Source organism: Theropithecus gelada, chromosome 11 (assembly GCF_003255815.1).
Source record: "Theropithecus gelada isolate Dixy chromosome 11, Tgel_1.0, whole genome shotgun sequence".
In the NCBI taxonomy this organism is placed as follows: Eukaryota; Metazoa; Chordata; class Mammalia; order Primates; family Cercopithecidae; genus Theropithecus; species Theropithecus gelada.
Window position 1 is genome coordinate 3,944,519 of NC_037679.1, and position 23,682 is coordinate 3,968,200.

A 23,682-nucleotide genomic window follows, 5' to 3' on the forward strand; every position below is an offset into this window, starting at 1 on the left:
ACATAGTATTCTAGATGGTAATACGTGCCATGGAAATAATACAATAGGAAAGAAAAATGTGAAGATTATACAGAGGTTAACTTTTAAAATAGGGTGTTTAGTAATGGTCTCACAAAGATTGGCATTAAAATCAAGACCTGAAGGAGGCAAGGAGGTGAGCTATGATGATATCTTAGGGAAGAGGGTTTCTAGGCAGAGGCAACAGCAAAAGCCTTGAGGTGGGAATGTTCTAGGCAAACTTGAGAAACACAAGGAATTAGTGTGCCTGGAGAAGCAGTAGTACGATTGGGGATAGGAAGAGAGTAAGAGGAAATGAGGTTAAATTACGTGAGTTTTATGAGTCACTCTAAGAAATTTGGGTTTTCTTTAAGTGAAATGAAATGTCACAGAAGAACTTTAAACACATGAATGATATTATATGAAATATTTAAAACTCTTAATTCTGGCTGGTATGTTAACAATTACTGAAGGAGTAAAGGGTAGAGCAGTTAGAAAGTTACTGCAATAATCCAGGTTAAAAATGATGATGGCTCAAACCAGGGTAAGACTGAGTAGATACGGTGAGAAGTGGTGAGGTTCTGGACTTACACTGAATTTAGAGTAGATAGGATCTACTGCCAGACTGGAATTGAGATACGAGATAAAAAGATGAATAAAGGAGAACTCAAAGATTTTTTTACCTGAATAACTTAAAGAACAAAATTCGAATTCACTGAGATGAAAAAACTAGAGGAAGAGATGGAGAAAAGAAGCAGTAATCAGAAGGTAAGTCCGGGACATACTAACCTTGGGATGACTATTAAGATGTCCAGATAGAAATACTAATCTGGCAGCTGGAGTTAAATGACTGGGATTTAAAGGAAAGAAACACATAAGAAATATATATATACATGTGACTCATAAGTATATAGATGTCTCTTAAAGCTATAATATGGTTTGCCTGTGTTCCCAGCCAAATCTCATCTTGAATTGTAGTTTCCATGATCCCTGTGTGTCCTGGGAGGGACCCGGTGGGAGGTAATTGAATCATACAGGTGGTTACCACCATGCTGTCCTGATGATAGTGAGTGAGTTCTTATGAGAGTTAATGGTTTTATAAGGGGCTTTTCCCCCTCTTCATTCATTCTTCTCTTTCCTGCCACCATGTGAAGGATATGTTTGCTTCTCCTCCTGCTGTGATTGTAAGTTTCCTAAGGCCTACTCAGCCCTGCAGAACTGTGAGTCAATTAAACCTCTTTCTTTTATGAATTACCTAGTCTTGGGTATTTCTTCATAGCAGCATGAGAATGGACTAATACAAGCTATAAGACTAATTGAGATCACAAAGACTATGAGAATAGAAAGGAAAATAAGAATAAGAGTTCTGGGCACTTCAACATTAAAAGCTCTGAAAGAGAAAAACATAACAAAGGACTGAGAACAATAAGCTAGCAGATTAGGTGCAAAACCAAAAGACAGTGATGTCATGAAAGTGTCAAGTATTGCTTATAGGCCAAGTAAAATGACGATTGATATTTGGCCTTTGGATTTAGCAATATGGGAGTAACTGGTTACGTTAGTCAGAAATATTTCAGTTGAAACATTTCAGTTGAAGGCAGAAACCTGTTTGAAATGGTTGAAGATAAAATGAAAACAGAAAAATGAAATTAGAGATAGTACAGTAGGAAAACTCTTTGGAATAATTTTCCCATAAAGGGAAGGAGAGAAGTACAATGGTAGATTGAGTGAAGGCAAAGTAGGATCAAATAAGGCTGTATTTGGTTTTTTGCTTTAAAATGAAAGATACAACAGTACATTTGTAAGATGGTAGGACATAACCATTAGAGAGGGAAACCAGTAACTGGAGAAAAACAAGGGAAAATCATTGTAATGATGTCCTTGAGTGCATTCGAGAAATAGGATATAGTACACAAGTAAAATGTTGGCATTAATTGCAAATGTGGACAGTTTTTCAGGCATCCTAACAAGGCAGAAGGCAGAGTTTAGGCACACAAAGGCAGAAGGTCATTAAATGCGGTAGTACATGCTTAAGAATGATGTCTTCTGGTTGCTTTTATTTTCTCAGTGGAATAGGAAGCAAAGTCATCTGTTGGAAGTTATGATGAAATAGACATGTTTGAGGTTTCAGAAGAGAGGAAAAGATATGAAATGGACATCTAGAAGTACAGAAATATGTGTGGCATGGAGAAATATGATGGCTAGGAAGCATTAAAAGTCTACTTGAGTTTAGTGATCAATAATTTGAAGTGAGACCCATAAACCTAGGAAGCTATGCGGTATAGATAAGGTATAGAAGAGTTGTATTTAACCAATCTTATGATTTGGTTGAGGAATAGAGGGTATGTACAAGGGAATTCTTACAGTGATTCATTATGAAATTTAAGATGGGTAAGAAAGGCAGTAAAACAGATAGTAGGTAGGTAAAGCTCAAAAGATCGTTGAGTAAAGTGTATTCAAGAATAAACTGGAAAGATAAGAGTTTGTAATAACAGAAGGATTCATGGAATTGAGATTTTGACAAGATTGCAATTATTTTTATAATATAGTCTTGAATGAACATAAGGATGAGTAAGGAAGAATGGAAGACAATATCACTGAAGGAAAGGAGGTCAAGGAATCAAGTGGCTACAGTAGTAGCAAGATCATCCACATGGACATTGAAATATTTAAGAATTATGGCAGAAGTAGTGTTGGATGAAATTAGAGTGATCCAGGCACTAAAATATTCCGTAAAGGAAGTTATATACAACAGGTAGTCTAAAGTAAATGAGTTGATGAACCTTTGTGCTGCTAAAGATACAGCATTCCTCATAAGAAAAGAGAACTTATTTTTACCTTTTACAGACTACTAATGACCACACTAGAAAAATAAATAATTAAAAGTTATTTCAATCATCAATATTAAAAGGGAATCTCTTGACTGGTGGGTAATTCTTTCTGACATCCTTTCTCTGAAAGAAGAGTCAGCTAACGTAATTTATTTAGATTTACTTTAAAGGTGTTTGACCTTAAAAAATACCTATCACAGAACACATAAGAACAGAGTAATTGAGAAATCAATACAATGCTCTATTAAGTTGAAAAAGTGACTAATTACTTTTAAAAATAAAGTACTGGAAGTCCTAGACAGAGCAATCAGGCAAGAGAAAGAAATAAAAGCCATCCAAATAGGAAAAAAAAGAAATTCAACTATATCTCTACTGATAATATGATTCTATAACTAGAAAACCCCAAAGACTCCATCAAAAGGCTACTGAAACTGATAAACAACTTCAGTAAAGTTTCAGAATACAAAATCAATGTAGAAAAATCAGTAACATTCCTATATACCAATAATGTTCAAGCCGAGAGCCAAATCAAGAACACAATCCCATTTACAATAGCCACACAAAAAAATAATAATAATAAAGCAAAGTACCTAGGAATAGATCTACCCAAAGAGGAGAAAGATCTCTACAAGGAGAATGACAAAAAAAATGCTGAGAGAAACCACAGATGACACAAACAAATGGAATTATATGACATGCTCATGGATTATTGGAAGAACCAAATCATTAAAATATCCATAGTATCAAAGGCAATCTACGGATTCAATGCTATTCATATCAAACTGCCAACTTTATTTTTCACAGAATTGGAAAAAAAATCTAAAATTCATATGCAACCAAAAAGAAGCCCAAATAGTCAAAGCAATCCTAAGATAAAAGAACAATGCTGGAGGTATTATATTACCCAATTTCAACCATACTATAAGGTTACAGTACTCAAAACAGCATGATTTTGGTAACACACAGACATAGATACACATGCTCACACACACACACACACACACACAGTAATGGAACAGATTGAGAACCCAGAGATAAAGCTACACACAATACGGCCATCTGATACTCAACTAAGTCAACAAAAATAAGCAATAGGGAAAGGACTCCCTATTCAATAAATGATGCTGGAATAGCTGTCTAGCTACATGCAGCATAATGAAATTGGACCCTTACCTTTTATCATATACAAAAAAAAAAAATTAACTCAAGATGGATTAAAGATTTAAATGAAAGATTACAAACTATAAGAATCCTAGAAGAAACATAGGAGACACCATTCTGGACACAGGCCTTAGGAAAGAAGTTATGACTAAGTCTTCAAAAGCAATAGCAACAAAAGCAAAAATTGACAAGTGGGACCTAATTAAAGAGTTTCTACACAGCAAAAGAAACTATCAACAGAGTAAACAACCTACAGAATGGGAGAAAATATTCACAAACTTTGCATCTGGCAAAGGTCTAATATCCAGAATCTATAAGGTACTCAATTCAACAAGCAAAAAACAAATAATCCCATTAAAGAATGGACAAAAGACATAACAGACACTTTTCAAAAGACATACATGTGGCCAAGAAACATGAAAAATGTTTAACATCACCAATCATCAGAGAAAAGCAAATCAAAACCACAATGAGACACCATCTTGCACTAGAAAGGCTATTACTAAAAACTCAAAAACACCAGGCACTGAGGAGGCTGTGGAGAGAAAGGAGTAATTATGCACTGTTGGTGGGAACGTAAATTAGTTCAACCATTGTGGAATACAGTTCGGAGATTTCCCAAAGAACTTAAAACAGAACTACCACTCAACCCAGTAATTCCATTACCAGATATATACCCAAAGGAAAATAAATTACTCTACCAAAAAGATGCATGCACATGTATGTTCATTGCAGCAGTATTCAAAATAATGAAGACATGGAATCAACCTAGGTGCCCATCAATGATGGATTGGATAAAGAAAATGTGGTACATATACATGTGGAATACTATGCAGCCATGAAAAGAACAAGACCATGTTCTTCACAGCAATATGGATGCAGCTGGAGGCCATAATCCTTTTTTTCTTTTAAAAAATGGAACACGAGGACTTAGCCATAATCCTAAACACATTAATGCAGGAACAGAAAACCAAATACCACATGCTCTCTCTTATAAGTGGGAGCTAAACTTTAGGTACTTTTGGACATAAAGACAGCAATAATAGACACTGAAGACTACGAGATGGGAGAGGTAGGGAGGAGGGTAAGGGTTGAAAAACTGTTGCGTATTATGCTCACTACCTAAGTGATAGGATCATGCATATCTCAGTATCATGCAATATACCCATGTAACAAATCTGCACATGAACTCCCTGAATCCATCTAAAATTATTAAATAAATAGGTAAATAAAGTACTGTTTTACAAATGTGGGAGTAGGACAAATTACGGCGAAGGAAATGATTACACTATTTCCCTGAGTATTTTAACTATTGTAAGTCAACAGGAGAATTTGCAGGTTTTAGAAAATTGCTCCAATCATTCTGAACATTGATTGGTCTTACTCAATTTCAAGGAGACTATTACAAAATAACAAGAACAATAAAAAAGAAATAACATATATTTCTCAGGGAAACCATTTGGCTATGTGATTAAGTAGTAAACCCTAAGTATTCCAAGTAACATTTTAAATTATAAACTTTCAAAAGATAAATGGATAAAGCACCACAAAAATTAAGTAAATGTCTGTGTTTAATCCTTGTCTTCCTCAAAAAAAATAAAACTACAAAATTCGTATGGGCAACCTTGTTTGGGTGAATATATCAAAATTAAAAATAAATGAAAACTAGAGCACCTTTTCAAGACAGAGGTTCTATCAGGACTGAATATTTACTATGTTAAGTTCTAGGGAAATAAAAAATGAGTAAAAGACGTAACCCTGCCTTTGAGTCATCGATAAACAAGAGAAAAAACATATATTTATAATATACATTTATATACAAAATGCTAGGGGACCAAAAAGGAGGTGGTGGCTAAATCTTTCTGCGAGAGTGAGAGTAAAGTCACAGGTGATATTTAAACTGGGCCCTGAGGACTGAGTTGGAGTTCAGGTTGAAGGTCCCTGTGTCTATGTGTTGGGGGAGGGTAGTATTGAGAATGGAAAAGCCCACACAGAGAGAAAAAAGCCAGCAGAATCTAGAAGAATTAAAATTCATGGAACACTTAGTTACTTGTGAAGAAAGAGATGTAGTTTATGAGGAGATACAATGGATGATGAATTTGTAAATGAAATTGGAAAAGCACCCTTGTAAATTATTTTTAAGGCTTTAGACCTCATCCTATAAAGTAGTTACTTGCCAAAGCATATTCCATAGGCTACTAGTTCTATGGAATGTTGAAAGATTATCACAAGAAAAAGGAGGCATCTCTGATCAAAAGAGTTAAAATTTGAAGGATGTATTTACTCTCGGACTTCTCTGCATCTCTTAATATACTAATACACACTGAAAATCTCAAAAAGCTAACAGAATATGCAGTTTTCTAAACTAACTTCACAATAGAATCTTTTTTTAAAGGAGAAAATCAGAGAACTAATGTTCTGTGGGAATGTATTCTGGAAAATGCTACTGGGGTAATGGGGAAATCACTACAAGTTAATTAAATTGGCTTCCCACCACATGACATCATTTATTTATACTTCCACCTAATAAACTTTTATTTAGTACCTTCTACATGCGAAGCGTAATAATACATAAAAGTACATGAGCCTTATAAATTCAGATTGTTTATGTGAACAAAAATAATATTAGTTTCCTACTGAGTTAATGTGACCAAAACAAAATGAACTTGGATTCTGACTATACAGGATCCAAGTTCATGACAGTGCAGTAGTAGTGGTTAGGCATGGACACTTGGTAGCCAAACTGCCTGGGTTTAAATCGTAGCTATTCTACTTACTAGCTGTATGACCTTGGGCAAATTACTTAACCTCTCTGTGCCATTATTAAGTGGAAAGTGTGACAGTACCTAACTCAGTTGTTCTGATGATTAAATTGAATAAGTTAATATTTATAAAGTCCTTAGAAAAATGCTTGGCATATAGTAAGCATAATGTGTATTTTTGTTAAATAAATCAAATAAATATGCTGGGGTCATAGGGAGTGTTTTTCTTTCCTTTCTTAAACTAGTTTATTGCACACTTACTCTGGGAAATTTTTGTAATAAATCAGTAGCCTGTTTAGATATTGGTGAAAATGAGATAACACAAGGCCATTTGGGCTCTTCCCTTAAGTAGGAAGCTTTATTGAAACATCAATCTTTACCCTAGATAGTGAGCCACAGTCTCCTAGCTCTCATTATTTTCGCCATACACCTGATTGAAAAAGTCAGGATATAAAAATGTAACGGCAAGATGAAAAAATAAAGTTGATTTCTAGTTTTTTCTTTATACTTCTTCCTAGTTTTCAGATTTTCCATGATGGCATATCTAAGTTCTTTATTAAGAAAAAAAGTTATTTAAAAAATCAGCTCTCAAACTAGGGTTAAAAACAAAGATAAATATAATATAGGAATTTTCTCCTTCCCAGTCCTAAAATAGCTGCCAGAGATAATTGGGAGGTCAAGGCAGGATTCAGCATTATGTTTCAAGTTTGAATAGTTGTGAATTTAGCAAAGAAATTCTCAAACTCTTAACATACTATAAAATTCATAAACATTAATATATTTTAACAAAAAATATGATTCACATCAAAGTCACAGCTGTTTGAAAATTCAGGTCACCGTACCCTCCTAACTGAATTTTTTAAATGGTGTTCAGAGTTACCTTAAAATTGAAATGATAAGAAAGAACTCACATTTTGAGGATTAAAAATGATAAGTCTTCTTGTAGACATTTTATAATAATAATGTCTAAAAGGTTCTTTTTTCACTTCCACATTGAATAAAAGCATCTTCCTCATTTCAGTAAATGCTAGATGGATCCTTCTGATTGCTCAGGCCAAAAACCTTGGAGTCATTTCTCTCACATCCCACATCCAATTGCTCAGTACATCCTGTCTGCTACTTCTCAATATATAGACAGAATCTGGCCAGTTACCATCTCCACCCACAACTGCCATGGTCTAAGTCATCATCCTAACTGGTCTCCCTGCTATCATCATTCCCTTCAGTCTATCCTCAAAACAGCATCCAAAGAAGTGATCTTTTTAAAACATAAATCAGCTGGTGTCACTCCTCTGCCTAAAATCCTTAGTGGTTTTCCATCTCACTTGAAGTAAAAACTGAAGTCCTTGCCAAGCCATCCATGATCTTGTCCACTTTACCCCTCTGATATCGCTCTCCTTCCCTTGTTCCATTTCAGTCTCCCCAGTATCCTTACTGTCAATATTCCTAAAACTAAGCAGCCAGGCCTTTAGAGTTGCTGTTCTTTCTGCCTGGAATGCTCTTCCTGCAGGTGTCCTCTTAGCTCACTCCCTTACCTTCTTCTGTACTTTGCCCAAATGTCATCTTATCAATAAGGTTTTCTTTGACTACCTCTTTTAAAATTGCAAACCACCCCACTCACATTTCCTAGTGCCTCTTCCAGATTCTTTTCTACATAGCAATTAAAACCATCTAACATCCCATTTTTCATATTTATCTCATTGTGTCTCCTCAACATAATGAAAACTTCATGAAAACAAGATTTTTCTCTGTTTTATTCTCTGATATATTCCCACAACCTGGAACAGTGCTTAACACACAGTAGTTGCTCACTAAATATTTAGTGGATGTTAAACAAAAGTGAAGGTGTTGGGAAAGCTATTGGATATATACTCCTAGAGTGTAGAGAAAGGTCTCGGCTGGAGATATAATTGTATTAGTCATCAGTAAACATGGCATTAAAATTAAAGAGGCTGGATTCAGTAAAAAAGAAACTTTTTTTTTTTCCCCCAAGACGGAGTCTCCCTCTGTCGCCCAGGCTGGAGTGCAGTGGCGCGATCTCCGCTCACTGCAAGCTCCGCCTCCCGGTTCATGCCATTCTCCTGCTTCAGCCTCCCGAGAAGGTAAGACTACAGGCGCCCACCACCACGCCCGGCTAATTTTCTGTAGTTTTTAGTAGAGACGGGGTTTCACTGTGTTAGCCAGGTTGTTCTTAATCTCCTGACCTTGTGATCCGCCTGCCTTGGCCTCCCGAAGTGCTGGGATTACAGGCGTGAGCCACCACGCCCGGCCAAAAATAAACTTTTAAGATAACTCATTTTAAAAATATTCGTTGGAAAAGCATAAAGACAACAAGAATGCGCTTTGTTGGAAACACATAGTGATAAAAATAACGTAGTTTTTGTAAATTTCAAATTAGCAAAATTTACAAAACTGAAAGCTATTTAAAAGATATACAATATGCAACTAATTGCAAAAGATTGAATCTGTAATTTTTCATTGCTTTCTCATTGAATTTTGCTTTATTTCATGTTCCAGGTTATCTTGTCTTCTCAGTAAATGAGGGAAATTATATGCCTTTTCATCCTTCTGTTTACCATCAGATCTTAGACAACCATGAAACACAAATAAGGAACTGAGACTCATGCAATATATTGTTTCTAAAGAATTCCCCTCTCTATTCTTCATCTTCTGAGACTATTTAATTGTGCTGGTGACTGGCAAGACATGTGGGAATTGAAAGTAATATACTTGGAAGTAAATGGAGATTAAAATTCTCTTCCCAATAATTTGAAACTTATTCTGAAGCTTATTCAAAAAAATAAATGAAGACCCCAAGGTCAGGCAACAATTTACTGAGAATCAGCCATTAGAATGCAGAACAGTCCCCTCAAAGACTGCTGTCTGCATTTTATGGGAACAGATACCAAAAAAAAAAAAAAAAAAAACCATGGGGAAAATATTGTAAAATAACCACCACCATTGCTCGGTAATTTGTGTTAATTGTATGAATGAAGTTGTCAACCCATTGTACTTCTTAAATGACATCACTCATCAATCCCTGCATTTGTTTCAACATGATGAAAATACAGTTGGGCTGAAAGATGCCTAGCTTCGGAGTAGTCTAAAAGCTTTTCAAACACCTTTACTGCATACTCACAGCCACCACTTTCCAAAATGTAATATTTCATCACCTGCTATATTTAAATTTCTAAAATCTGCATCATATATTTCAAGGATGTGTAAATCAAAGTTAAAGTATCAAAAAGCCTACATGATTTGACAAGTAACATGTATCAAAGTATGCTGACACAGCAGGTAATAGGCAACCAACAGGCCAATGTTAGCTAGATGAAAGCTACAAATAACTGCAGATTTAAAGTTATGAAGATGAAGAAGCTGAGAAAGAATTTAAAAGGAAAAAGATAACTGAAATCAAATGAGGCAAAGAAAATAGTTTAAAGGCAAGAAAGCTGAAAATATAAAAACAATCTGAATAGTAAGTCAAAAATAAGGCAAATGAAATGGATTCAGAATCTAACTAAGCTAAAAAAAAAAAAAAAGGTATTAATCAACCATCACACCAGACCCACACTTTTGAAAATGGAAATTATTATAACTGGGGTAAGAATAAAGAAGCAAGAGAATTCCAGAAATATGGTGGAAATTAATATTAAATAGGGCACCATTGTGATTTTTTTTTTTTTTTAGTTTTCTTTCTAATAAAATCTCTAGTGTCATCTTTACTCCATCACACCTTCCTTGCACTCCTCATGGCATCCATCATTATTAACCAAAAATCTCACCTTCCCCACCACAGCAACAATTTTCCTGGAAGAGGTTTGTACAGAGTATGTAAGTCAAGAAAATGACAAAATTTGAGTCCCTTCAAGGCAAAGCATTATAAGTCATATTGAACACTTTTTGAACACCAGTGCCATAGAATCATATGCTCACAAGGTCAGAAAACTCTAAAGGTCCTCTAGTCTAATCATTCATTCTCAAAGTCCCTCTATAATATTCCTGACAAGCAGCTAGATTATTTTTACAAAAACATGTTGATTGATAAGAGAACACTGCCTCCTACAAAATGGTCCAAATATCCTTTCAACCTGTTATTTATTCAATTTTTATTCCACTCAAATTAAACATTTTGGCCAGGACCAATAAGAAAACATGAACACACCAAAGCAACTGGCCCTACACCACAGAGACTCTCATTTTGTTAATCTGATTGGAGCATCCCTGAGAATGTGCTTTTAAAGCTCCCCAAGTGATTCGAATATGCAGCCAGGATTGAAGAACCTTACACCGAACTAACTTCAGTCCATACCAAGGTGGATTTACTGCAAGAAAATGTCAAAAGGTCCTTCTCCCTAAAATTTCCATCCATGAGTCTCTCTTTGACCTCTTGATGATTATACAGTAGAATAAAACAACATTATGACATAGAAGGAACACAGCATTTGAATTCAGAGAAACCCAGCCCAGCCACTTCCTAAGTGACTGGCCTCAGCCGAGCTGTCTAACTGTCCTAAGTCTTAGTTTCCATATATGTAAGAAGAGGATAATAGTAACAAATGGAGAGTTGAAGGAGCTAATATATTGCACATGGCCAACACAGTGCTATCATGTCTTCCTGAGCCTTCTCTAGGTAAATGTGGTGAGCAGACCCTAGGGTGGGCCCATGAATCCCCCCCCTTGGTGTTCATACCCTGTATAATCCCCTCCCATTGAACATATGGGAGGCTTGTGACTTGCTTCTAATCAATAGAATATGGCAAAGATTAAAGGATTTTGCAGAGGTAATTAAGGTCCCAAATCAGTTGATTTCAAGTTAATCATAAGGAAGCTTGTCCTGCGTGGGCCCTTAAAAGAGTGACTAGGCCCTCCCTGAAGTCAGAGACTCTAATCAAGAGAGACTGTCCTGTGGGCTAGAGGAGTAAGGGGTCATGTTACAGAAGCTCATGTGGCAAGTAACTAAATGGCCTCTAAGCACTGCAAGTGGCCTCTAGGACCTGAGGGCAGCCTCCAGACAACAGCTTCAAAAAATCAGGGCTCTCTGCTATATAGTTTCAAAGAAATGGATTGTGCCATCAACTGATCATTTGGTTTACAGCAGTAGAAAACTAATACTGCTAAGCATCAACCATTTTAGTTTGATACTGTTAAGCATCAACCATTTTAGTTTGAATATTTTGAGTCCTTTCCTCTTGAACATAACTTTTATTTTCCTGGTCACTGCCTAAAATACCTCCACTTGAGCTAAAGTTTCTTTAACATGTGGCTTGCAAAAGCAGATGCAACCATCACAGCAAAAATGTATTCAGGTAGAAAGCATCAATAGATATTAAATCTGGGGTGGTGGTAGTGATGGAAATGATATTTACATTAAATTTGATTTTGTTTTTTACCCTAAAGTACAGATCCTATATGGTGTTAATCTCACATTTAGGGAAAAGAAAAAAGACTCCCTTGTTATCAAATTGTTTTGCTAAAGATCCTCTCTTTAACCATCTGGAATGCAATCCATTCAACCTGAAGCTCGTGTTAACTCCAAAGCTTGCAAAATATATTTTGAAGAGTTTTACAAAAAATAGACATTTCTATTGTCCTTTATCTTAATCTATTATAGTTTGTGTTACTCACTTGACCCCACTAGCCTTATGCTAACTTGGCATATTTATATGTTTGTGCATACGTGTGTGTGTGTGTGTGTGTGTGTGTGTAGAATCTCCTGCCAATCAGAAAAACCTAAGAACTTTAATTTTCCTCTTTCTATATTCGCACAGGCAAGTGTTTAAAAGTATTTCTAAGTAATTCACATCCAAACACACCATGAAGACTCATTCTTTCATCCTTGCTCACTGATGGTTTTGTGTCAGATCACATGCATTATCTATCTTTAATTTCTGAAAGGAGCCTTTCTATTAATGTCCTTTGTAAGGTGTCATGCAGAGGAGATTAATGGCAGTCCTTATTTGATAGACAGTACCCAACAGTCAGTCATTGCTTCCCTCTCTCCTCTATAGGCAGTCCCTGATTCCCAATGTAGAGGCTAACACTGCATAGGTAGTTTTTCCCTCTTATTGAGGATATGATCACATGACCCTGAAAGTACCTGACAAAGACAACTAACATGCTAAGAATGACAGAATGAAAACATACAAGAGCTCAAAGTTCTTGATGACACTGCTCAAGCAATGACTTAACCTGACCTTCAACCACCCTACTGCCAGATTTCTTCGAACATGAGAAAAAAAAATACTTTGTCTAAGCCCTTTTTGGGTATCCAGCTACTTGTAGCCACAAACATCCTAAATGATACAACTGCTTATCTGTAACAATTTTTAAAACTCCCTAAACCTCAGTTTTTCTAGCAAACAGAGGAAAAAATAATAGTGTCTGTTTCTTAAGAATGTTGTGGAAATGCAGTGGTACAATGAAGATAAATGGTGCTCAGCATGTAGTAAAAATGATAATTATTAGTATTAATATTAACATTAATATTAATATAATGCAAACCTACATAAATAATAACTGTATGTTGAATGTAACTGTGTTATTATTGTGGGTTGAACTGTGTTCCCCTAAAAGATGTTAAAGTCCTAACCCCCAGTACCTGTGACCATAACCCTGGAAATAAGATTTTTGCAGACCAACTTAGGACATGGTCATTAGGGTGAGCCCTAATCCAATGTGACAGTGTCCTTATAAAAAGGGGAAATTTAGACAAAGAGAGAGACACGAGCACAGAGAGAATGCCATGTGAACGTGAAGGTAGTAATCAGAGTGACGCGTCTACAAGACAAGGAATGCCAAAGATTGCCAACAAACCATTGGAAGCTAGGAGAGAAGCATGGAATAGATTCTCTCCCACAGCCCTCAGAAGGAACAAATTCTGCCAACACCTTAATCTCAGACTTCCAGCCCCCAGAGCTGTGAGACGATACATTTCTGTTGTTTAAGACATTCAGTTTGTGCTGCTTTGGCATGGCTGCCCTAGCAAGCTAATACATGCATTTAATGTTAAAAATAAACCTAAATTCCAAAGGAAAATATGCAAAAAAGGCAGAAAATGAGTGTCCACTTTTTGCATAGCCATACATTCGTAAGCCGATGGTGATTTTCATGGATAACTGATGGTAGCACACACACAAAAATGATTCTGGAAATAAAGTCTTTAAGCATGAATTTTAAGGTTAGAAACTAGAGAGCTTTTCAAAGGAAAGAGGAATATTCACAGAGAAAAAAAGAATAATTTGGAATTTATGTAATATATGTTAATAGAATGAGGAAACAGAAAATCTAAGGGAGAATTTTGAAATATAGAAATAAAGTAGAAGAATAAACGGGGTTAAGAAACAAAAGCACTTTCTTAATAAAATAATGAAATCACAAATGCTAAAGTAGATAAAGAAGATAATGAGATGCAAGAAGAGAATCCATTTGGACATATCTTTTAAATTTTAATTCTTTAGAAAGAACTATAAATTGTTATATTTGCATATTTAATCATTACTTTTTAAGCCTTTCAGTTCCTTGAAATTTTTTGCTAAAGAATTGTCACTAAAAAGATGTGGAAGATGTTTTGTATTGAATTTGAATATATTATTCACTTAATTACAACCTTCATGTAACAAAGGTTTCCTAATGTAGTCTCCTCTAAAATTAATAGATATATACTCAGTGAATCCAAATGTTTAATGAGCTACAAGGTTTATTAACATTCCCATTTTATTTATTTTTAGCTTTATTAAAGCTCATCTACTGCCCACAGGCTTGTGATGCACATATCACATAATAAAAAGGCAAATTAAATTTAAATTCTTAGTGGCAGAATTTCCTACAAGCAAATGAATACCAACATGTCTATAATATTTCAGTACTGCCAGATTTTAAATCGAAGATTAAAATTTTTATTTGCTTTTAATTAGTCTTATATTTATACAGAGAGAGAGAGTACAAACCAGTGCAAATGTTACCAACAAATCCATAAAATGAAATACTTCACATAAAAATGGGTATAATTTCCACAGCTCTGGAGTAGGTCTGTTGCTCAAATAAATACCTCCCTCATTTATTGACTGATGGCTGAAATTATTAGTAATTAATTTCTGTGAAAATACAAATGTTCTTAAGAGAGTAACACTTTAAGCCACTCTCAGTGAAATCATTTGAGATCCTAACCTACGTGCACATTTTTATAGTTAGCAGGTAGGGGGCTGAGGGAGGAAAGGAAAAGAGCACCCAAGAGAGGCTGGAAGCACCCAAACTGACATTTATCAGCTTCCCTGGATTATTTATATCTATTTGAGATTCTATTTTTTTCAAATGAACATCTTCTCATTTAAACCACGACATGGAAGTCAGAGACCTAAACCCTAAATAGACTTTTGCAAATCGTGGTCTAATTTCAATTCATTTGCAAGCATTTACTGAGTACCTATTGTGCACAAAATACTAAGCTAGGCTTCACAGAAAATACAAATGTAAGAAAGACACAGTGGCCAGGTTCTCAGAAGCTTACAGTCTGGCAGAGGTATAAAACAAGTTCAAAATATACTACATAGGTGGTATAGCAAGATGAGTCAGAGAGTGGGCTCCAGAGGCAGACCGGCGAGCTTGAATTGTGGCTCCAGCTCACATGTAATGTAACCTCTATGTACCTTGACCCTCAGCTGCACAATGGAAATGAATTGTTATGATTAATTGAATTAATACATGTAAAGCACTTAGAACAGTACAAGCAATAAGTATTATGTAAGGGTCATTTGAGACAACTAAAAACAAAAAAGTGCTAATGGAGTTCAGAAGACCCAAGGGGGTATTTGATAGGAAAAAATGACTTTTCTAAGATAGCATACAGCAGACAATATTAGGGACCCTCCCACCCTCCACCCCACCTATCATACACAAAAGGACTTCTCTACCTTTTCAGAGAGTACTTCTGCCTTTGTGCAACTTGACAGCTTCAGTTCACATGTGGTTTGTACTGTAACTTATTCTTTCCCTTTTATTTGCTCTTCCTCCCTGGTCACAATGGGAACAACTTGCACTAAAACTGTCATTGTATAACAAAAATATGTCAACGTCCCACACATAGTCCTTGCAAAAATGTCAGGGTGGATTTTTAAGATGCGAGCATCATGAGTATCCTTCCACATTCATGTATTTTTAATACATGAAGAAATAAGCTCTCCTCTGCTAAGGGAATAGAGAATATAAGTTTAATTTGGTCAAATCCTAGTCTTGGTTTTTTAGGATGGCATGGATATCGGTGTAGTTAGGATTCAACCAAAGAGTCTAAAACAAATCAAAACAATTTATCGTACTGACACAAAATAAAATTTTTAATTTGATGCAAAGTCAAATGTTTGTACATTATATACAACCTACTTAGAAATGAGCCTTTTTAAATACTACAATAAATGAACTTTTAAAAATTAACTTCTTAGATTTCCTTTTTCTGAGAGAAATAGGGACAGTTGGTTGACTTTGTAGTTTTGTCCCTAAATATGATATGTTGAAGTACTAACCACCTGCATCCCCCACCTCATCCCTGTGAATGTAACCTTATTTGGGAATAGGGTCTTTGCAGATGTAATTAAGTTAAGATGAATCATGCTGGACTAGTGTGGCTCCTGATCAAATCACTGATATCCTTATAAGAGGAATATTCAACGCCAAAATAGACCAGATTAAACACACAAGAAAAAAGGCCATGCAGCGATAGAGGCAGAGATTGGAGTGATACAGCTATCAGCCAAGGAATGCCAATGATTGCCAGCAAATACCAAAAGCTAGAAGAAAGAAAGAATTCTTCCCCCGAGAGACCTCAGAGGGAAAATAGCCCTGCAGATACCTTGATCTGAGACTTCAAGTCTCCAGAACTGTGACAATAAGTTTCTGTTGTTTTAAACTACCTGATTTGGTATACTTGTTATGGCAGCTCTAGGGAGCTAATACAGTAGGCCAATTCATTCATTTGGCAATACTTATTGAGTCTGCTATATTCTGGGCACTATACGTAGTGCTGCTGGGTTATGGTGTGAGTAAGTGTAACAAAGTCCCAGTTCTTGGAAGTTTATGTTTTTCCAGAGAAGACAGACATTCAACAAACAAAAAGAACTATCATTCATTTAATTGCAGTTGCAAACATCATAACCAAAGTACCTCTCTCAAGTCATTTTCTAGCACAGTAATCGGTTTTATTTTCTTTATAATCTTCATCACCATTTGAAATTATCTTGTTTTGTCCTATAATTGTTGTCAGTCTCCCCTCATTCCATTTCTAGCTTTTAGAAGAGTGCCCAATAACTGCTAGATGAAAATGAAAAAAAGGTGCACGGTGACAAGAGAGCATTTGTTAAACAGATGCGAGCTTTTCTAAAAGATCAAAATGGGAAATGATGTTTGGGCAAAGTAATAAATAGGAGTTAACTGCTTACTAGGGACTAATAAGGGTTAATTTGAAGACTAGACAGGGAAGAATGTTGTAAGCAAAGAAAATAACACCATAAAGACCCTTGGCAGGAAAGAAAGGCACATTTAAGAAATCCATAGGTCAAGCTGACTAGGGTCCAAAGAGTAAAGGAGAGGGTACATCAAAGCAAGTCTGGTGAAGCAGGCAAGGGCCAGATCATACAGGAATTGAGGCAAGGTTAAGCATTTTTACTTTATCGTGGTAGACAATGGGAAACCTTCACCGAATTTTCCAAAGGAGAGTGAATGATCATATTTGCCTTGTAAAAATTTCTCTCTAACTCTTTGCTATGAATTAGAAGAAGGCAAGAATAGACATGGAGAGATGAGCTAAGGGCTACTCTAGCAGCCTGGATAAGAGATAAGGGTATCTCAGAGAAGGGAACAAGCTATGACAAAATGGACAGATTCAAAGGTTGTGCAAGTGGTTCAAAAAATGTCCAGAAGATTGTAATTGTGATGGATTAGATGTGGAAGAGTGAAGGATAAGGACAAGCCTTCTGGCTCATGCTGCTGGATGATTTGTGTGTTCTTTTTTTAAATAAAGAATTAGAAGAGAATGAGGTAGTAGGGGATGGGTAAAAGAATTTAGTTTTGACCACGTTGAGTTTAGGCTCCAATGAGACATCCACATGCTGATGTTGAGTAGTCAGTGTCACAGATGAGTCTGGATCTTGGCAGAGATGCCTGGAGCAGAGACATGGATGTTAGGAATCATCTATCTAGAGATGGTAATTGAAGCCTTGGGCATTGATGAAAGTACTCAGGGAGAAGAGAAAAAAGTCTTGGACTATGTCTTGAGAAAGCAAAGTACTTGGATATAGCCTTATTTCTTTCTTTCTTTATTTTTTTTATTTTTTATTTTATTTTATTTTTTTTGACACAGAGTCTCGCTCTGTCACCCAGGCTGGAGTGCAGTGGCCCGATCTTAGCTCACTGCAAGTTCCGACTCCCGGGTTCACGCCATTCTCCTGCCTCAGCCACCCAAGTAGCTGGGACTACAGGTGCCCACCACCACTCCCGGCTAATTTTTTGTATTTTTAGTAGAGACGGGGTTTCACCGTGTTAGCCAGGATAGTCTCGATCTCCTGACCTCGTGATCCGCCCCCCTCGGCCTCCTAAAAGTGCTGGGATTACAGGCGTGAGCCACCGCGCCCGGCCTTATAGTCTTAATTTCTTTGCATCTAGAGGGTTTTGTTTTTTAAATAAACTTTCTAACCCTAACCTCTCCATGACCTAATTGTTTTCTTTTTAAAATTAAACACATACTGAAAAATACAAAATCTTCTGAGTTTTATGTTTAATTTTGAGATCCCGAATTCCAGTTAGTGTGGATTATAAAATTTATTCCTTTAGATATACATAAATGGTAAACGTATAGCAATTAAATCACTTGGCATTTATTCTTCACATTCGTCAACTTCATGTAAGTTTTAGATTAATATTCCCCATACAGGAAATCAACTTGCCTTCCAACATTCAAGCTTCCTGTACAAGTATCTACATACAAACCCAGGAAAAGTCACCAGGTTGAACTCTAATTTATTTTATTTTATTTTATTTTATTTTTTGAGACATGGTCTCACTCTGTCACCCAGACTGGAGTGCAGTGAGTGGCACAATTTCATCTCACTGCAACCTCTGCCGCCCAGGCTCAAGCAATTATCCTGCCCCAGCCTCCCAAGTAGCTGGGATTACAGGCACATGCCACAACCACCCAGCTAATTTTTGTATTTTCAGTAGAGATGGAGTTTTACCATGTCGGCCAGGCTGGTCTTGAACTCCTGACCTCAAATGATCCAGCCACCTTGGGCTCCAGAAGTGCTGGGATTACAGGCGTGAGCCACCGCACCAGGCCTGAACTCTCATTTCTTTCTCAAGTTTAAACTACCCTCTCATTTCCTGATAGGACTTTGTATTACTGAGAACAAAGGCCTCAAGAAAATTGATTTCATGGGATACCTTCCTGCAATATTTGAATACATATAAAAATCCCTATCAAAAGCTAAGATAGAAAACTATGTACCTTTATTTTCAATCTAAAGTGATTTTATACCCTGGAAAGTAAGTATAAGCACAATATTTACTGTAAAAAAAATGCACTAAGCATTTTGTTGATATAAAATTTAATGAGTCCATAACTATGCAAACATTGTCATTGGGAGTGAAGGACATATAGGTTCTATGTGTCCTTGCCTATCTTCTAGAAAAGAGGGAAGAAACAGCCATGACTTAATAACATGACCAATTCACAGAACTACCCTCAGGCCCTATGAGTGTGAAAACACATGCAGGACACAAAAAACTCATACAGAGTTTTATTTCCAGAAGCTCTTTTTTGAAATGGCCAATACTAGAGAATATTTATGAAATCCAATTTCTACTTAATGCAGATAATTAAGCAGGTAATAAGGGATGGGTGAAAGAGTTGCAACTTGCAACTTGCCTACAACTCTTTTCAGACTGCAAATTTTCAGATGTCTTACAAAACAGAAACTTATTTTAACCAACCAATCTTTGAAGAATTTTACATCTTACTATAACATATACTTATTCTGTTCCTTTCCATCATCCTGACTCAACAATTGGTCATAACATTAACACTTTCTCTCCTGTATTCTCCTTACTATTTTCTCTCCTGTATGCTACTATTTATACAATTAACTTATCAGTGTTGATCACATAGAATTGTATACGTTTTGGCACTATAAGGCTTTTCAGAAGTCATTTGGTTCCATTTTATTTTCATAGGTGAAGAAACAAGTTCAAGTGCATTAAATGACTTCCCTTAAAACACACACGAATACGGCAGCAAAGTACATAATTTAATTTTACTTTTCTTTAGTTCAAACCAGCATGCTACTATTTATAAGTAATAATTTAGCTTTTCGTATTTTGGAGGGAAAATTGTCTATCATTATACACAACTTTTACCCCCCTACAAGTAAGCTTCCCTTTTATTAAACATGAATCAACTTCCCAACTACCTTTGAAAGGCTCTTGACATCCCATAACATAGTAAAACTCTTGTAAAATGTTATCAGTGCACTTCAGTTCAGACCTTTCCTTCTCTCTGTCTCCATATGAAGATATTTAGTCATATTTAGAATATTCCTTTACCCCATGGTAAAATAAAATCTTTATTTTTCTGATAAGTTTGTCTTTATTCGTCCTTAATTCATAATATCAAGTATATTAAGGGCAAATCCCAAGTCCGTAACTCCTTATCACAAAATAGGGATTTGGCTCCCATTGTAGAAATCTCATGGAATAAAAGGATTTGTAAATACCAAAATTTCTAAAAATAGATTACAAACATACTTTTCATCTCCTCTTGGAGTTTATCATATTTGCTTCTTGTTTCTCAAAGTGACCTCTGGAAATACTGCAATCTTCAATTAGTAAGCAAGGAAAGGTTTTCCTGCTTTAACAAAGTAATTTGAGAAATGAGTTTCAAAGACAAACTGATAGAATGTCACTATGGACACAAGGAGGGAAGGGAATTTCTTAGTTAAGTATACCTCAACATCCAGAATCTCTGGTTATACAGTTATATAGCAGGAGGATTGGAAATATATTTAAGACTTTCTAATGTTCTCATTGCAAATTGAATAAAATCCAAACTCCCTAAGTCCTAGAAGACACACTGACACCCTCTCAACACTGACCAACTCCAGCCCCGTCATAGACCACTTTTTCGCTCCTACCTATCTGCCACTGTGCCTTTTGAAAATTACATAAGCAGTTATAAGAAATAATACAGATAGAATCTATATGTCCTTCACTCCCAATGACAACGTTTGCATAATTATGAACTCATTAAATTTTATATCAACAAAGTGCTTAGTGCATATTTTATAGTAAATATTGCACTTGTACGTACTTTCCAGTGTATAAAATGACTTTAGATTGAAAATAGAGGTACATAGTTTTATATCTTAGCTTTTGATAGGATTTTTATGTATATTCAAATATTTCAGAAAGGTATTCCATGAAACCAATTTTCTTTAACTCAGTAGCAACTAAAGTTTTCAATTGTGCACCACTGTTAATAAAGAAAACATAAAATGCATATATGTGCTAGAGAGTTAATAGGTAAATTACAAACATAAAATAGAAAAATAAGGAGATTAAGTAAATTAACATATTTAGAGAATATTGTTTGTTTATTGTAAAAAATGATTTGAATTTCACTAAAAATATTATCTTATGCTTTTTAATACATTTACTTTTATTTGAAAGTTTTATTTTATTCCTTTGAAATAAACCAGTTCAAACATGAAAACAAGAAAAAGAAAGGAAATTACAAAGCACATCCAACTGCAACAGCTTTGCTTTAGCTTTTCCCAATGCCTAGAATATTCTTATCCTTGATTTTCACACAGCAGAGTGGCCTTCCTTGACCATCCTATCTATACACACCCACCTCAGCTCTCTCCAATTAGCCTGCAGGGCATTTGTAACTATCTGCAATTATTGCTATTTTTCAAGTTTGTTTGTCAACTTTTCCCACTAGATCGTAAAATAGATGAAAGAAAACACCATAATTGAATTTACTACTGAGTCCCGAGGCACATACATCAATGCCTAGCACATAGTTGATGTTCAATTAATAAGCATTAAATAAATACAAAGTTGACATTGGTCAAATGCTTCATTTGCCTTTTATTCACTACATTTATTGTCTATTTGCTAAGCATTACCTAACAATAACATTTTAAAATAGAATTCTTCAAATACCTAAGATCAGGAAGAAATCCAAATCCTAAAATTATAAAACTGTAGTATTGATCTTGAGCTTAGAAATCATCTAGAGAAGCTTCTTTGCCTTACCAGGGGAGGAAACTAAGGAACAGAGATAATAGCGACTTGCCCAAGATAATGCGAGGTTTTTATTGTTTCTAGGAAAGAAGCTGCCCAGTCAGATCCTGAATGGAATATTTAAAGCACTGACATAAGAAGTTTGGTTCTCACCAATGAAGTTAACTTTACAACTATAAATTTAAGAATGATTATTAGTATAATTACTATTATTACCACTCCTATTAGAATGCTGTGTGGATGTGACTTAACAGTTTGATTACTATCTATGTGAATAACTATGTAGAAAACCCACACCAAGTCCTTTAAACACCAAACACTTTGATCAATACTGTCACCCAAATAATTTAAGTTCCATCGACTCTATTGATTGACAGATTATCACTTGCTCAAACAGGCTGACAATAAAATGCAAGGACTGCAGTCTAAAATGATTTAATCATCAGTACCGTAAAAGACATACACACTGAGGCAAACACGTTGAATTGATTATTTAATTTTGCGTGTAAGTTAAGGCTTGCAGTACCTCACACAATGCCTGTAACAGAGGGATCAATAAATACTGAATTAAATATGCTACTAAGTAACTGTTAAATGGCAGCTGGACAGATGGATAAATGACAGACTGAAGGAAAGAATCATTCAGTCAGTCGATTTGAATCACGAAACCTTCTGCCATTAGATGTGTGTTGCCCTACTTTGCCTGTCTAATTGTGCTTTGTGCAATTCTATGTACAGCCCAGTTGATCTTTCTGGCATCATTTGGTCAGTCAACGAAAGCTTAGAGTTGAGGTTAATTTAGGATTGGAATAAGCCTTAAGAATTTGATTTCTCTATGAAGACTTCACTTTACCCAAACTCATCTCCTTGGGATGACCACCTGCCCACTTTTTAAAGATATTCACAACTGTGCTTCCTTTAATAACTTTTAGGGACTTAGCAACAGAATATGTGGGAAATCTTCCCTAATAAATTACACAAAAAGCACTTCACCAGCAATTTTAGTTTAACAAGTATTTTTTAAACTCGTTCTTTTCTTTTAAGAAGATCACAGCATTTTGGAATAGAAACATTGCATCTTTTGACTAAGTCTGTTGAGAGGTAATAAATTTGGTGGGTTTTAAGTATTTTTAAAATTTATACAGAGTTCACCCAGTAGAACCTAGGTGGGCTTGTACTTTACACATTGAAAAAGTGAGATGTGGGCAAGTTAGGGGGTAAAGAGGAGGAAATCAGAGCTTCCCTTTTACCCCAGTAGCCCTTGTCTTAGCACTTTGCTGAGGAAACCCCTGGCTTGCAGTCAGTATCATGATAACTTGATAAGTCCCTTTGCAAAAGTCCTTATTATGCCTTACATAAACAGCACAATTAGAAAGCCTAAGCTACTTCTTACATATTACAAACAGAATATTTCATGCTAAAATTGGCAGACTTGACTAAAAGCTACCTGACATGGCAGTTACAAATACAATATACGTTAGTGGTTCAAAGTGCAGGCTCTGGGGTCACTAAGAACTTGCCTTTAGATCCCAAGCCCCACTCACCAGCTGTCTGAACCTTCATAAATTATTAAATTTCTCTAAGCATCAGTATCTTCATCTGTGAACGCAGAATAATGCTACCTGCTCCATACAACTACTGTATGA

General features: G+C 35.7%; 1 protein-coding gene across 1 annotated transcript in view; it reads right to left on the minus strand.

The window, feature by feature from the left end:
- The window catches only part of NELL2 (neural EGFL like 2), a 418,610-nt gene extending 410,816 nt beyond the window's left edge, over window positions 1-7,794 (minus strand). The window contains exon 1 of the mRNA XM_025401116.1: window positions 7,663-7,794. The gene's annotated coding sequence lies outside the window, so the exon portion shown is untranslated. The remainder of the gene's footprint in view (window positions 1-7,662) is intronic.
- Window positions 7,795-23,682: the final 15,888 nt, after the last annotated feature.